We start from the raw sequence: 18,081 nt of genomic DNA on the forward strand, positions 1-18,081 counted from the left end.
TGAGAACATGGCAAAGATACTAGTTTTGTATCCACATACACAAACCTTTACTAAGATAGATCATCCAATTTGGCCAGACCTTGGAGATAATAAGTTGAATGCATTACACACAATGATGTCAATATAAAATTTCCTTGCCTCAACTATTAGAGGAGGATACCTTAATTTTCAATATCATTTAAAACAATTATGAAAGAGACACACAACAAAGTTCTTGTTAGCATGTTCATCTTGTCCATTATATATTATACTTCTTGTAGAAAAATATACTAATTATCTATGTATTACATGCCTACTTTATAAGTTGTTGCCTCATAATTGTGACATGATTGTGACTTCAATATACCCTGCTTGAATTCTACCTCTATGATATCCTTGACCAAGCAAGTTGAGATAACACTAAGCAGATTTCTCAATATCAATAAAACTTAATCTTTGTGTTGTAGACTCATAAAATAAAATTTTCTTGGTATTATTATGATATGAAAGGTTTATAATCTAACTTGTGTACTCGTAGATATACATTAAAGAGAATTTCAAACCAATCAAACATCCCAATGCAAAATTACCTGTATTGTTTAAGAAACAGCCAAGACTGAACTCCAAAAGCTTCTACGTGATGGCTTTATCTACCTTATAACATATAGTGACTAGAGTTCACCTCTAGTGATAGTCCCAAAGAAAGGTGGCAAATGGTGAGTCTATCTGGATTATAAATAATTGAATTTAGCAACAAGGAAATATCACTTTCTCCTTACTTTTATAGATCAAGTGTTGGATTCTTTAGTAGGTAAGCAATATTTTTCCTTAGATGGATTTAGTGGTTATAATTAAATCAACATTGCACTAGAAGACTAAGAAAAAAACAACATTCACTTATCTATGGGACACTTACAATTGTTCAATCCTTCCATTTGGGTTATGCAATGCCTTTGGTACATTTTAGAGAGTTGTAATAAGCATATTCTTTGATTTGGCTCATGACTACATGGAAGTGTATATGGATGAATTTACTACATATTGGAATACTTATGAGGAAGCATTAGAAAACATATATAAATTATTGCAGTGGTGTCAAGATCATAAATTATTCCTCGACAATGAAAAGTGCCACATGATGATGAAGGAATAGTCCTAGGATACTATATATCATAGCATTGTATCTAGGTAGATCTAAGTAAAGTTGAAGTGATCACAAATTTATTGATTCCACTAAAATAAAAGGATGTCAAGAGATTTTTGGGACATGCAAGCTACTATAGATGGTTTATAATGGATTTAAGAAAAATTGTAGCACCATTATTTATCCTATTGACCAAAGAATCTGAATTTTACTAGAAAGAAGAATGTCAATAATCCTTGCAATCTCTTAAAGACTCTTTGAAAAAGAGACTAGTACTAAGAGGACCTAACCGGTATATATCATTTCATATACATATTGATGCCTTTGATTTTGTTGTTAGGGCAGACCTAGGCCAAAAATAAGCTATAAAACATGCAATATATTATGTTAGTGTTGCCCAAATTTCACTCATGGTTCAATTTTAGTCTTGCCTTGTTATTTTTTAGTTGAGAAAAATGCATCTAAGTTAGTCTAAAAAAGCTTGTCAGAACTTTGAGTCAATTCTAGAAGTCATGTCAGACTTTGACAACCCAAGTGGAACTAGTCATGGTCTGGGTTTCTTTCAAAATCTCTTAAGTTGATAGTCTAAGGCTGATTTCAACTTCACATATTTCTCCCCAACAATAAAATTAGAACATCCCTTCATCATTTATTCCTTGTAAATCCTTGTGTTTTAAAGTATAGGTTCAAGTTCAACTTTGGGTTCGCCTTCCGATGTCCTTTCTGGAACTTGTCATGCTTTCCTTTTGGTCCTTTATATTGTTGCTTATTCCTTGTCCATTTTACCATAGAGTTCCACTTCTAGTATTGATACCCAACAATTTACTTTGCAGTTAGTCTTTAGTCTATTTGTTTGTCGGCCCCATGTGTCCAAAGTTAAACTTGAAGGTTTTAAAAATAAAGTTTTTTCAAATGAAGTTATGGGTTCCGGTAGGAATTCTTCAACTATTGTTGAAGCCTGAAGTATTAAGCGATACTTCGAGGAGGAGTAAAAAATGATACCTAAGTGTTCTAGAAGCAAGTATTGAAAGTAGTGTCAAGCTCTGATAGGGAAGTTGGAACTTTTTGGGCCTAAAGGAGAATTTAAGGACCTAAAGAATTCAAACTAAAACACTTAAGGGGTCAATAGGATAATTGCATCCAAAACCTCAAAGCCTTGTTCTTGAATGGCTTACAAACTCCAATATAGTACTAGGAACCATGAAATTCATCGATGACCATTGTAAAAGGGGATTCCTAATCATTAAAAAATGGATCTCGGTGCTATTAATAAAGCTCAAAAGTTGATTTGGCATAAATTTCAAATGAGTGGAACTAATTAATAGATCCAGAGTAGTTGGGAATTTATTGTACTCCTAGGTGAGGTTATCAATCTTCTATTTGCCTTAATGAACATCATTCTACAACTCATCATGCTTGGAATAGATGAAGAAGAAGAGCTAAGCACCCAGTCTGCATCAAATAATCATGCAAACCTATGAAGAGGTACCTAGTTCAAAACCATTGAATACTCATTGTTCCTCCCAAATTTTCTCTCAGAGCACTATTACAGAATACAATGGTGTTCGCCCTTGGTGTTTTAAGCTATAGTTTCATAAAATCCTTGAGAATTGTGAAAATGAAAACTAAATTATTGGGGAATGAACATTTGGATGGGCTAACTAGCTCATTACCAAGAATTAGAGACACCAAACTCCATTTCATGAATTTAGATGAGTTTTGGCAATGAGTTTGAAACCCTAATAGACACAAAATTACCCAGAGACTAATAGAGAGTAGTTTGTTAGAGGTTGTTACTTTTCTTGTGTTTGTATAGTGTCCTAAGCTAGTATTAGAATGTATCAATCGGTACAACTCAAATACTAGGGAAGTGAAGACGAAGGATAATTGGGTCCTTATTAATTTGGACCAGGCTACTATACAAAGTGTATACAAAAATATTTTAGGTTTCTTAATAGAGAGGTGTATAGCCATTGGAACCAGTGTTTGTCACAAGGTGAATTTAATGTGAAGAAGAGTGTGTGGAGGAATGTAATCTCCAAGGAATGGTTTGCAGCACCGTGCAATGGACAATCAAAGATGCATAAATAATACATAAAACCTACCTAAAAGGGGAAATTGTTGATATTATTATCCTCCTACATCAACTCAATGGAGATTAGGATGCTCAAAATTTAGACAAATGGATGTTATTTTTTGTTCAAGTTATTTGTACAGGGAAAACATATATAGATTAGGCAACACTAATTAGTGATAGACTACATAGCCTAATCATTTCCTTTTGTATGAACATGTTCTTTTATATGATATCTTATCTAGTGTATGCCCTATCATGCACAAGATATTGGTTTGGTTTCAATTATATGGAAGACTACGAAGATGATATTCAAATATATGACTTTTACCCTTATTTGCAACTACAATGGAGTTATGCCAATTTCTGAAGGGTAAATGATGTATTTATCATGGCTTTGGTTACAGAACTGCAAGGGCATCCTAAGATGAGGATATCCCCAAAATTTGTTTAGCTAATTAGCAAGTATGGTAGCTATTTCATCTAGTTCCCTACCTTTACCTATATCTGAGTAGGAGGTTTTAGTGGTTTTCCTATCAAACTCCCCAACTATGTAGAAGATAAATGGGTCTTAATTGAACTCTATAGGAAAATTTATAAAGAATAAAAGATTTGTTCTAAGATCGGGAAGAAAACAATTTAGTTTCATATTACTTTGGGGTTATATACTTGCAAGTCTCAATCAAAAGCATTGAATTATGTAGTTGGTCTAGGAAAGTATACCACTGAATAATATGAGGATGTTAGGCCACATTTTGATAGTAAATCATTTGTCAAGGATAACTTACAATTGGGTCCCCCATACAATCAAGTTCCCTGATTGGAATACTATTGGGAGGAGTGTGCTGATTATTTTGAAGTTAGAAGAAGAGAGTGGTCAAGAATAAGCTTACAACAACTGATTAGTTTCCATCTAGGTTGGGATGTTTCTAGTGTGGTCGAAGATAGTTCAAATTTACTTGAACCTACTTATATTTCAAGTATACAGGGTTAACCTTTGGAGCCTATTGATTGGGATCAGGTAGAAGAGGATGACCTTGATAGAAGAACTCCATCTGTTATTCAAAGAACAAAAGTATGGGTAATGAGGAAGAATGGAAAAGGTGTAAAGGCCACTCCTCCTAAGGTCAGTAAAAATACTACTACGGACAATTATGCTTCAATCAGTGTAACTGCTTTAGCTCATGTTGCATCTTCCACACCTTTGACTACATTGCAAAGTGGTCAAGGAGGAGAAGAACCTCCTAATAAGAACAAACCTCTAGAAAAGACTTGCAACGAAGGTTAAAAATAATATTGAGTGGGAAAAGGGAAAAGAAAAAGAAAGTGCAAAAGAACCTGGAGTTGGAGGTGAAGTCCCAATGGATTTTGATTCACCTAATGATCTTCCTTCTGGTATCTGAGGAACTATGAGTCCTCATAAAGGTAAATCAAGTAAACCTTTTCCTATAAATTTACAAAGTATATATAAAACCCCTCAGTTAAAAGAATCCTCCACCTCACCCCAGAAGCAATGTAGAAAGCCTCAAAGACCTTAGCTTCCCCTTCATAACTTGAAGTTTCCCTTTCTAATGAAAGAAGGAGAGAATCCATTAGAGAGAAGACTAGGAGTGTCATTCCTCAAGTATTACAATTTCCTCCCCCTCCTAAAAGTAAAAAGTTGAAAACCACCTCTTGTTTGATGGAAGATGAGGATTCAAGTCATGTTTTCCTAAAAATTGCTCACCCTGCCACAATTGAAAAATACCTAAATCAAGCCACTATCGCAAAATTCAATCTCACTCATATTGACATGGGTCCCCATAGTATGGACGCAGATTTACACAATTTTTAGGTCACAACTACTAGGGTAATGGAAAGGGTAGAGAAATAAAAATTAAATATGGATAGATTAAAGGCCCTTGTGGAATCATAGTCTAAATGTTTGAGATCCTTGTTAAGTATACCATCACAAGAGTTTGGTGTAGTCATGGATATACTAGACCCTCAATTTGATGTAAACAAAATATAATGAAATAGTGCTTGCTAGGAACAATGTGAACACCAAAATTTACAACTCTAAGTTGGAAGAGTCTACACACTTCAAGGCTATAGAGGGACTATAAGGAATTGTGAGTATGGGATTAGATATGGCTGCCAAAGAAGGTATAATACCATATGCCACCTTTATGCCATGCAAAGTTTTGATAGGTAACATAAAGTAGAAATGTAGCTTTTTGTAGTAGAATGTGAAAGAGAAGAACAATTTGATAATTGAAGCAAATGATATGATCACACAAATCACACAAGAGCTCAAGGATATTGGATGTTATCTCAAAAGATGGATAATTTAGGAATCACCACAATGGAGGAGCTTAAATATGAATTCATCTAGAATGTAGATATGATGTATGATCCTAAGGCATTCAATGCAACTAAACAAGAAGAACTAGAAAAAATAAACACTTCTTTGGTTTGGTGTGCCAATTATTACAAAACATTCTTAGCCATTTGCCACATTATCAAGAATAAGAGGACCCAATGGGCATCTAGAACCTACAACGTCATCATTCCATGAGCTACTGAGATCCAAGTTGTCCTAAAAGCTCTGTAGAATTATAGGAAAAGAAAGGCTCAACAACAAGTACGTCATTAAGAGATGTTGGGACCTCTTGACTTTCTCTTTTCAAGGCATTTCTTGCCTTTGTTTTGTCTTTCTTTGTCAGCTTTGTCTTTTTCTTAGCAAGTGTTTTAATTTGGTAGAAACTGAATTTATTCTAGAAGTTTAATAATCATCTTTCAAGTTTCCTAAATCAATTATGTTACAAACTCTTTAACTATGGATCTAACATTTTTTAATGGGTTGACAAATTTTTGGTTCCCCCTATGCTTTGACATATGAGTGAGACTCAACCAATATTTGGAAGATCATTTTGTTTATAGTTATCTTATGGTGATCATAGATATTTTTATGCTTTGGAATATGAATATGAATGGAAACATTTGATTTCTATAGTTAATCTATGAATTCACATAGTGTTTGATGAATTGTTCTTTGTGACATGTTGTTTATGGTGTATGCTTCTTTCATAGCTATTATTTAATCATGCTTGTAGTCATAACCATATAATTTTTTAGTTTATATTTGCCATGATATCCTTTGTGTTATTATCTTGAATATCTTTCTAAATCCCCATTTGTTTCATAGTGATGAACGAAGGTTTGTCTTCCTTTCTTACTTTTTGGTAAAAAGAACACCTCGAAAAAATTAATTACATTATAAGAGGGAGTTGTACCTCCAAATTCAAAGGAAAATTACTGATTTAATGAGTAATCTCTCCAACTGTTAGTTGTTTATCTGTATTTGATTTGGGCTTATAGAGTTTATTTCAAGATTATTTAAGAAAGACGAATCTATTAACTAATAGTTAGCAATAATCTTCAAGGTGTAAAGTGGAGTTGTGCTATTACTGAAAAGAAAATGCTAGTTTTGACTTATTTCATCTACAATTTTAAACACTGCATAATAAGATACCTAGTTTTTGTCCATACTAATCATGAAACCATAAGATATCTTATGAATAAACCAATTTCCAGGTGTAGGTTAGTCAAATGGTTATTGTTGGACTACAAGAGTTTGATATCACAATAACAGACAAACCAAGGAAGGCAATGATAGTTTTGATACTTAATATAAGTACAGATCCAATAGCCAACAAGATGAGAGGGGGGGTGGGGGGGGTGAATCATACAAATTTAATCATCCATAAAAACATCAGATTCAACCTCGGTAACATATACTTCAGTAATATAACCAAAACCGTTAAACATGCAAACTCAAAAGCATATAAACATTATAAACCTCATAACACCAGATTTAACGTGGAAACCTAGATAGGGAAAAACCATTGTGGGATTTCGGACCCACTAAGAAATATACTCTTCTAGAGTATGCTCGGTTAAAAGCAAATCTTGTTAAAGATTACAAACACATTGCTAGATGTGACCCGGTTAAGGGATTTCCCTCAGATCTGTTAGGATCTTCACCTTGTTAGAAGTGACCTTGTTAAAGGATTTCAAACACTCAATCAAAATGTCACCTTGCTAGAGGGTTTTACAAATAAGACTGTTAAGTCCACTCGATTAAGAGATTTTCTGTCACTTTCACAAAATAACAGTAATAAAATCTATCTGCAACTTCACATCTAAAATGCTAAAGTAGATTCTTATTTGTTCAATACAATCTAGACATAGAATTAATCTTGTCTATTTGATGGGCTTCTATACTCTGTTATTCAAACAGGTCTTCAAGCTTTTATGCTCGGTAATCACTATGTAGCATCCCTGTGCATACACTTGCCTGCATACATTGTTTATCAATAGTTTCCTATTTATAAACAATTAGGTAACCGCTTAATCTCCTTGATCACATTTCCCATGATCAATCATAGCCATCAGATCTTCGATCTTGTCTAGGTTCAATGCATCTTTTGATCTGAAAATGTTTTACCCCGCCTAGGAACTTGCATATATTTCTTGGAACTTGTGCCAAGGTATTGCGGTTCAATTTGAGCTGTAGATCTTCATGCCAACTTTCCATTGCCTTAGATTCATTAACAAACTTCATCCACAGCTCACCAATCATTTAATCAGTTCCAGCTCATCAGCTTCCTTCATTAAATATCGCATGCAAACATTTAATGCATTCTGTTATAGCTTGGTTACAACTCGATAACAACTTGGTGAATACTAAACTTCACTCGGTAGACATTCCACCTTCATTAACCGATAGCAATAACCTTAGGGTTTACCGACTAGGTTCCTTAGGGTTTACCGACTAGGTTCCTTAGGGTTTACCGACTAGGTTCTTTGCTTGATAACATAGTATAGTACTAACCTTTACAATTTACAACATATGTATGATGTTAAAACAATCTAAAACATCATGATCTCATCATTGTCTGACTCGGTACTAGTTGCCCATTGAATACCTTATTCATCCCCTTATTCATCATATTCTTTCCTATGTCTTTTACCGACATCTTTATAATCTTCAAATCATACTTCTCAAGATATGGCAACATCATACTGAATTAGAAAATCAATTTCTTGACATCAATGACAAAATAATAATATCAAGACAGTAAACATCCTTAATCAGTTATATCCATAATCATCAACAACCTTCTCAATATCCTTATGAAATGCCAACAATCTTTCATTGTCTATTATAATGCAATATTGCCAACAGGCAAATGCTAAAGAATTTCTATCTAGATTGACTACTCCAATATCTAAAACTAATAGACATGACTCTTTTATTGATGAATATTTATTTCCAATAATAGTAAAAATATCATTTTATGCAAATATTGCCAATTATTTAGTCTTAGAAATGACACCTCCTCAATTCTCACCAAGAGAGAAATAACATCTATTTGAAAGAATATTTCCCTTTTATGGATTATTGGGTTTTTTTTATATTAGACTAGCTAAATTAATACAATGATGTGTGCATGAAGATTAAGTCTATAGATTTTGCATGTATTCCATGATGAGCCTTGTGGGGGACATTTTGTTATGAAAAGGGCTACTTTAAAAATACTCCATATAGTTTATTACTAGACAACTCTCCATAGGCATGTAGTCATGTATACTAAGTGATACGATAGATGTCAGTGGATGAGTCATCCAGCCCATAGAAATGAAATTAACTTGCAACCACAATTGATTGTCTCACCTTTTGATAAATGAGGACTTTATTTTATAGGTCCTATTGATCCTCCTTCTAAAGATAATGAGTACATATTAGTCTACATTGATTACATCACCAAGTGGCTTAAAGATCATGTCATGAAGCATGTCGGGGACAAAAAGGTTCCTAAGTTCATATATGAGGAAATTTTGACTAGGTATAGAGTACCTAAAGAAAATTTTACTAATTAAGGACCTCAATTCATATCAACCTTGATTTAGGCATTAATGAATGAATACAACATCTGAAATAATAAGTCTACCCCTTATCATCCCCAGTCAAATGGCTAGGTTGAGGTTACCAATAGACAAATTGAAGCCACTTTAACTAATAATTGTCTTGCAGTGCAAGGACTAGGTAGCTCCTTCTTGAAGTTACATGGGCCTACAAGACAAATTGGAAGACTACAATAAAATTTGCCTCACATGAAATGGTTTATGGGATGAAATTTTTCCTACCAATTGAGTTTAAATAAAAAAACATCATGACTAATTGGTAATGGACATCAATATCCCAAATGGAAAGAATAGCGCAACTAAATTCCCTTGATGGAATTAGAAGAGAGGCACTCCATCATACAAATATAGTACGTCATAAAAAATGAAGTAGCATTAACAAGACACAATTATTACAAAAAGGTGATTGACTAGCCTCCATTATGCCCATAAATTTGGTGCGGTATATCATGCACTCAGCATTGTTGAGATATTCAATGGGGCAAATTCATGTCCTGAATGGGGGGTTCACTTAATTATTGACTAGGGATGTATCTTCAAAGATGGAACTATCACTGTATGCACAAAAAATGATTTCTCAAGCTTCCTATCATTACATAAAGAAACACTAACTAATGAAAGTACACATAGTGTTGAATGGAAACCTGTCTGATTCAGTAGTTCCTATAGGATGCTCAAGAGCAACTCATAAATTATTGTGGGTAACAGTTGATTACTAATGGAAAGTAATAAGTTGAATGTAACCAAGACTCTAATTACGATAGTATTAACAAAGCAGAAAAGAAATAAGTTAACGGTAATTAAGAAACTAATAGTAAACTATCTACTGCATTCATATAGAACTAAAAACAAAAAAGGAGGAGGATTACATTACCTCAAGTGGACCTAGCTCGAGGAGTTTAATCCTTGAGATGTAACAATATGTTTAACTCACAAGATAACAATCATTGTATATTCTCATTCATAATGCATATCTACAATAACAAGATTACAACTACACATAAAATATAGCAACAACCATTATCTGCATTGTTTATAATTCTAACATTCATTATCTGATAAAACTAAAGATAACTTAATGTTAATTGAAGAAGATCCTAGAACTGCTACAACACTTCCTCCTTTTAAATAAATTTAGAGGAAGTTTATCTTTACTTCTTCCAACTAATCTTAAACAGATTTTGCATCTCCCTAACATTCAGGTGACTTCTTACTTAAGGAAAAATAGAAACAACAACTAGACTACAAAGTCTTGTTTTGGAATGAACTCCTTTATTCCTCAATAGCGTAGAATTAGGAATGTGGCTCACTAAATTAACTCTATATTAATGAGGCATAACCTTCTCATGCTCCATGATGTTAGAATATCCTTTATGCCCACTAAAGAAATAGAGTTAACAAGGACTCAACATGACCACAACTCTCCTACCATTCCTTGACCGATTCCTTGTGGATCGATAGAACATGTCTCCTTTGGTTGTGGGTGGATTTGGGCTCCCTTCAAGCTACATGTTAGTTCTTTACAACAAATAATTGTTGGTATTTTGGTATGGTTTTGTCATTGATGTCAACACCTACTAAACACTTATCAACTCTGGCACTTTGGAGAATCAGCAACATTCACCGGCAAGCAAGTGACTCATGCACAGTCACCAGTATCTGGTACACCGACATGATATAATGATCACTGACACTTGGAATTATATGGAAAACACTTGGTAATGTCGAAGACATCATGTGGACACTTTGTCCTGGAGTTTTGTTTATTGGTATATTCATATTTGCATATTTGTTGTTACCGGCAAATAGGTCTAGGGTTACACCGGCAGGTTTATCTTTTCCAGATCACCATGGCACTCTATGAAGATGATTAATTATTGTTGTAAAATGCTTTAAGCTGACATGTTCAATTGGTTATTGCATCGGATATTGTATTGTTTGTAAAAAAAATTTATTGTAATATCTTGTAGAGCTGACCTACTAAAATTAGTCTTAGGTTATGGTATAAATGTAAGATCTTATTTGTAAGATCAAATGTGGAATGCGAAAAGGATTGTGTGAAGGTATATGCGAGAATAAGCAGAGATATACACACAGACATCATTTGAAGATTGAAGAAGGGTTTTTGTGAAGACAATCAGAACTACACTGGTACTGAATCCAACATATGAAGATGTTATTTTGTGCAGTACATTCTTATTGGATTTAACCATCCAACTGTAGTCAGTGTGACTCCCATTTTGTGATTGAGCAGTGAGCTTTAGGCGCTTGGCCTTTCTGCATGTGCAGACCCCATTTATGTACACTTACTATCTGCAGTAGTATCATCTGATTGTGGGTAAGGTTTCCCACCGTGGTTTTTCCCCTTATAGGGTTTCCACATACAAATATTGGTGTTATGTGTTGTGGATGACTTTGTCTTTATGTTTCATGCACTAATCCTTACCGGTATAGCAATTAACTGTTAAAATTGTCTACCGACATATTAATCTGGTTTACCGGTATTAAGCATTAAGTTGGTTAAGTTGTTTTTGGTTTGAATTTATTTGACAACTGATTCACACCCCCCCCCCACCTCTCAATTGCCTTCGGGACCTTACAATTGGTATCAGAGCCTAGTCCTATTTTGCAGAAGTTTAATAGCTTGAGGAGATCCAATGTCTACTAACTATTTCAGGAAGGACAGTCCTAAGCTTGATGGAACCAACTATGGCATATGGAAGATTAGAATGGAGACACATCTAAATTGCATTGGGAAGGACATCTGGGATGTTACAAAGAATGGTTATACTGCTGTTGTACAAGGTCAACCCAGTCCAGCTAACTTGACTAAAGATGAGGAAAATGATTGCAAAGCAAGAGAAGCACTTTTGAGCACATTATCAGATCAACAAATCATGGGACTATCAGATAGGTCTACTGATAAAGCTATTTGGGATCATTTGGAAACACTCAATCAAGGAGATTCCATAGTCAAAATTGCAAAACTTGAAAGCTTCCGGGTCAGGTATGAACATTTGAAAATGGAAGAAGATGAAAGGATTTCTGCTTTTATGGAAAGAGTAAATGAGATTGTTTTGGGTATTAAATGTTGTGGAGGAACCTTAAGTGAGGATGAAATTGTTTCAAAAGTTTTAAGAGGATTGCCACCGGCATATAAAATGAAAGTCACTGCCATAAATGAGTTAAGAACAATGCTTAATGCATCAGTTACTAGGGCTACATTGATTGGGAAACTTTCAGCTTTTGAAATTGAAGAATTTGGTCATGTTGCTACTATAAAGACAGATTTGGCCTTTAAAGCATCAACATCATCTGCTCCATCATTTGACAAATCTGATTGGAAAGCCTTTTATGTAAGAGAACTTGAAGAAAGCAAGAAAGAAAATGAAGAACTTGAAGCACTATTTGCAATGAAAATGCCTAAAGGTCCAATTGGAAGTAAGTATGAAGGTAAAGCACCCTTTAAATGTTTTAACTATAATAATATTGGTCATATGGCTTCGAGATGCCCTGATAGACATGCTAGACTAAGAGAAGAAGCTAGAAGAGCATACAAGCCTAACCCTCAATATCAAAGATATAGATTTAAGAAGAATAAAGACAAATCTTGTTACATTGCTGATGAAGGTGTGACTGATGATTCTGATGAGGATCCAGCTGACAATGGATGGGTTTTTGTTGCTATAACAGAAGATCAACTGGCACCTACTGCTCAACCGGTAGTACAGACCCTGGCAGCTAAAGTTGAAGTAAAGGATGAATGGATCATTGATTTAGGATTCTCACATCATATGACAAGAGACAAAGGTAAATTCTTGAACTTTCAAGAATACAATGGAGGCTTAGTGAGATTTGGAGATGACAAAGCTTGCTCAATCAAAGGTAAGGGTACAATATCTCTTGATGGTAAGCATAACACTGACAATGTTTACTATGTTGAAGGATTAAAGCATAATATTTTGAGTGTTGGTCAAATAGTTGAGAAAGGATTTCAGTTACAATTTAAAAATGGAAAATGCAAAATCTTGAACAGTACTAGTTTGGAAATTGCAACCGGTAATCAGACTAGAGGTAATATCTTTCATTTGAATAACAGTGAAAAGACATGCTTGATTGCACATATAGATGAAAGTTGGTTATGGCATAAGAGACTTTGTCATGTAAACTTTGATTGCATGGTGAAAATCAGTACTACTAAGGTAGTTAGAGATATACCTAAAATTGTCAAACCTCAGAATATAGTATGTAAGGAATGTCAATTTGGAAAACAAGTTAGAGCTAGTTTCAAAAGTATTCCAGAAAAATCCAATAATGCTCTTGATTTGATTCACACTGATTTATGTGGTCCAGCTAGAACTAAAAGCTTACATGGTGATAGATATTTTATGCTAATCATTGATGACTATTCTAGAATGTGTTGGGTTACTTTTCTTAGAGAAAAATTGGAAGCACTGGAAAAATTCAAACTATTCAAAGCAATGGTTGAAAATGAAACTAGTAAGAAAATCAAATGTCTAAGATCAGATCAAGGATAAGAATTTACATCTAAAGAATTTAATACATTCAGTGAAGTGAATGGAATCAAAAGATAGCTATCAGCACCTCGGACACCACAGCAGAATGGAGTTGTTGAAAGGAAAAACAGAACTATCTTGGATGCAGCAAGAAGTATGTTATCAGAAGCACACCTACCACATGTATATTGGAGAGAAGCAGTCAATATAGCAGTCTATACATTCAACAAAGTTCACATCAAAGGTGAAACTGGTAAGACCCCTCATGAACTATGGTTTGGTAATACTCCTACTCTTAAGTATTTTAGAATTTTTGGAAGTAAATGTTATATCAGAAGAGATGAGTATATTGGCAAATTTTATCCTAGAAGTGATGAAGGAATATTTCTTGGTTATTCATCTAAGAGTAAGGCGTATAGATGTTTTAACAAAAGATTGCGAAAAATTGTTGAAAGTACAAATATAAAGATTGATGAACAATTCAGAGGAACTTCAAGGTATATAGACTTTGAACCGGCAACAGAAATTTTGGCAAATGAACCTACTCTAAATCCACCGGTACAGAATGAAGATCCAGTTACCCTGTTATCATTTGAGGATTCCACAGTAACTGAGGAACCACAACAAACAAAGACACCCCGGTATGTAAGATTGAATCATTCTGAAGATCAGATAATTGGAAACAAGTTTAAAGGAGTTATGACAAGAGGAAGATTGGAAAATGAAGAGGTATGTCTTATTTCTCAAATTGAACCATCATTTGTTAATGAGGCATGTGAAGATAAATTTTGGATTAAAGCTATGGAAGAAGAATTAGAACAAATTGAGAAAAACAACACTTGGACATTAGTTCCTCGGCCTAAAGATAAAAATGTAATTGGAACCAAATTGGTATTCGGAAACAAACTTAATGAAGATGGTAAGGTTGTCAGAAATAAAGAAAGACTAGTGTGTAAGGGACATTCTCAGAAGGAAGGAGTTGACTACAATGAAACCTTTGCACCGGTAGCTAGAATTGAGGCAGTCAAATTATTTTTGGCTTTTGCAGCACACAAGAACTACAAAGTTTATCAAATGGATATTAAATGTGCATTTTTGAATGGAGATCTTGAAGAGGAAGTCTAAATTGAACAACCTGATGGATTTTCTTTGACAGATGACAATGATATGGTTTCCAGGTTAAGAAAAGCTCTGTATGGATTAAAGCAAGCTCCAAGAGCTTAGTATGCAAGATTGGATAAGTATCTTTTGAAGATTGGTTTTACTAAAGGAAATGCAGACAACAATTTATATTATAAAGTAACTAATGATGACATCTTGATTATAGAAGTATTTGTTGATGATATAATCTTTGGAGGAGAAGATGGATTATGTAAAGAATTTTCTATTAAAATGCAGCAAGAATTTGAAATGGCTATGATTGGAGAAATAAAATTCTTTTTATGATTACAGATTTCACAGACTAATAAAGGTATATTCTTGAGTCAATCTAAGTACTTAAAAGAGTTACTAAAGAAATTTGGGATGGAAAACTCTAAACCAGTAAGCACATCTATGACAACAAATGACAAATTATCACAAAGGGATGAATCTACACCTGTTAATCCAACTAGATACAAATATATGATAGGAGGTTTACTGTATTTGACACAAACCAGACCTGATATTATGAATGCAGTATGTATTGTTTCAAGATTTCAAAGTAATCATAGAGAAAATCATGAATCAATAGTAAAAAGGATTTCTCGGTACTTACAAGGCGCTATAAATCTTGGATTATGGTATCCTAGAGATGAAAACTTTGAATTATGTGCATACACAGATGCAAATTGGGCAGGAGATGTGGATGATAGAAAAAGCACCACCGGTGGAGCATTCTTTCTTGGAAACAGATTAGTTTCTTGGTTGAGTAAGAAACAAAGTTGTACATCTTTATCAACAGCAAAATCAGAATATGTTGCAGCAGCAACTAACTATACACAGGTACTATGGCTTAAGAAAATGTTGAAAGACATAAAGGTAAAATGCAAGGAACCTATTACTATCTATTGTGACAACACTGCAGCAATTGATATATCTAAAAATCTGGTATTACATTCTAAAACCAAATATGTTTCTATCAAACTAAATTTTCTAAGGGAAAAAGTTGAAGCAAAGGAAATAAAACTAGTTTATGTGAATACTAAAGAACAGACTGTAGATATTTTTACTAAACCTCTTCCTAAAGAGACTTTTGAATATCTCATAGATTAGCTTGGGGTCATAACCCCACTGGTAGAGACTTAGGAAGTTGATGATTGTCATCAACCGGCAGAATTAATAGAGAAATCTTTTATTCTGGCTTTGATGGGAAGCTACTTCTCAGGGGGAGTAGTTGGTATACTAAATTGATTGATATTTTGTATATGAACTTGGTTTTGTTGTAAGTTTGGCATTTGATGTCAAAGGGGGAGAGATTGGTATGGAAAAACTTTGAAAAACACAAGGAAACACATGTTGCTCCCAGGGGGAGAGATTGCTGTTTGGGAGAGATCTCTTTTTGGAGATTGTTGGTTTTTCGTATTTGGCATTTCTGTTTTGGCACTTTGATGGTTTTTCCATCTTGTGTTGCCATCAATGCCAAAGGGGGAGATTGTTGGTATTTTGGTATGGTTTTGTCATTGATGTCAACACCTACTAAACACTTATCAACTCTAGCACTTTGGAGAATCAGCAACATTCACCAGCAAGCAAGTGACTCATGCACAGTCACCAGTATCTGGTACACCGGCATGGTATAATGATCATCGGCACTTGGAATTATATGGAAAACACTTGGTAATGTTGAAGACATCGTGTGAACACTTTGTCTTGGAGTTTTGTTTATTGGTATATTCATATTTGCATATTTGTTGTTACCGACAAATAGGTCCAGGGTTACATCAACAGGTTTATCTTTTCCAGATCAGCACGGCACGCTATGAAGATGATTAATTATTGTTGTAAAATGCTTTAAGATGACATGTTCAATCGGTTATTGCATCGGATATTGTATTGTTTGTAAAATGTTTTTATTGTAATATCTTGTAGAGCCGACCTACTAAAATTGGTCTTAGGTTATGGTATAAATGTAAGATCTTATTTGTAAGATCAAATGTGGAATGCGAAAAGGATTGTGTGAAGGTATATGCGAGAATAAGCAGAGCTATACATGCAGACATCATTTGAAGATTGAAGGAGGGTTTTTGTGAAGACAATCAAAACTACATCGGTACTGAATCCAACATATGAAGATGCTATTTTGTGCAGTACATTCTTATTGGATTTAACCATCCAACTATAGTCAGTGTGACTCCTATTTTGTGATTGAGCAGTGAGCTTTAGGCACTTGGCCTTTCTACATGTGCAGACCCCATTTATGTACACTTACTATCTGCAGTAGTATCATCTGATTGTGGGTAAGGTTTCCCACTGTGGTTTTTCCCCTTACAGGGTTTCCACATACAAATATTGGTGTTATGTGTTGTGGATGACTTTGTCTTTATGTTTCATGCACTAATCCTTACCGGTATAGAAATTAACTATTAAAACTGTCTACCGGCATATTAATCTAGTTTACTGGTATTAAGCATTAAGTTGGTTAAGTTGTTTTTGGTTTGAATTTATTTGACAACTGATTCACCCCCCCCCCCTCTCAGTTGCCTCTGAGACCTAACAATAACAATCCATGCAAATTATCATCCAACAATATATCAATCATTAAACCATATAAAACATTCCATATCAATATGTCATTTATATATTATGATTGAATGATAATGTAGTTGTGGGGATGATTAAAACATATAATAAGTTTGATAATAATCTAATAAAGTCTAATAAAGTAGCATGAATCAAGTAAAATTAGAGACATTTCCAGGACCCATCAGTGATTGGATCCTTTTTTATGACTCAGGGTACAAGGATCATAAAGGAAAGTTACATAAATGTTGGTTATGCCCTTATAAATTGATGAAGTATATATAAAATTTTGCAATTTCATTAACCACCATTGATGTTGTTTCGTTCTCTCTATTTTTTAGTGTCCATAAGCTCAAGTTGTACCAAAATCTATTATACAAAGAAACTTCCATGACATAGTTCAAATCAATAATAACAATCAAGGCACTCACAACTTGGTTTGAGCATAATATCTCGAGCCTTGATTTCTTTTACATGTGAAATTTTCATCTCATCTCTCACCCATAATAAAGTTTCTTGGTATTGTCTTACAAACTATTTGGATCATCCATCTTGGAAATAATCAAAGCAATAGTATAAGCCATTACTATTGTAAATACAACCATTAGACATGATATTAACGGGAATCAAACATGTAGCTACTAGCTAGGGGATGACTGATCTTCTTAATGGTTCAA

This window comes from Cryptomeria japonica, chromosome 10 (genome assembly GCF_030272615.1).
Source record: "Cryptomeria japonica chromosome 10, Sugi_1.0, whole genome shotgun sequence".
Lineage (NCBI taxonomy): Eukaryota > Viridiplantae > Streptophyta > Pinopsida > Cupressales > Cupressaceae > Cryptomeria > Cryptomeria japonica.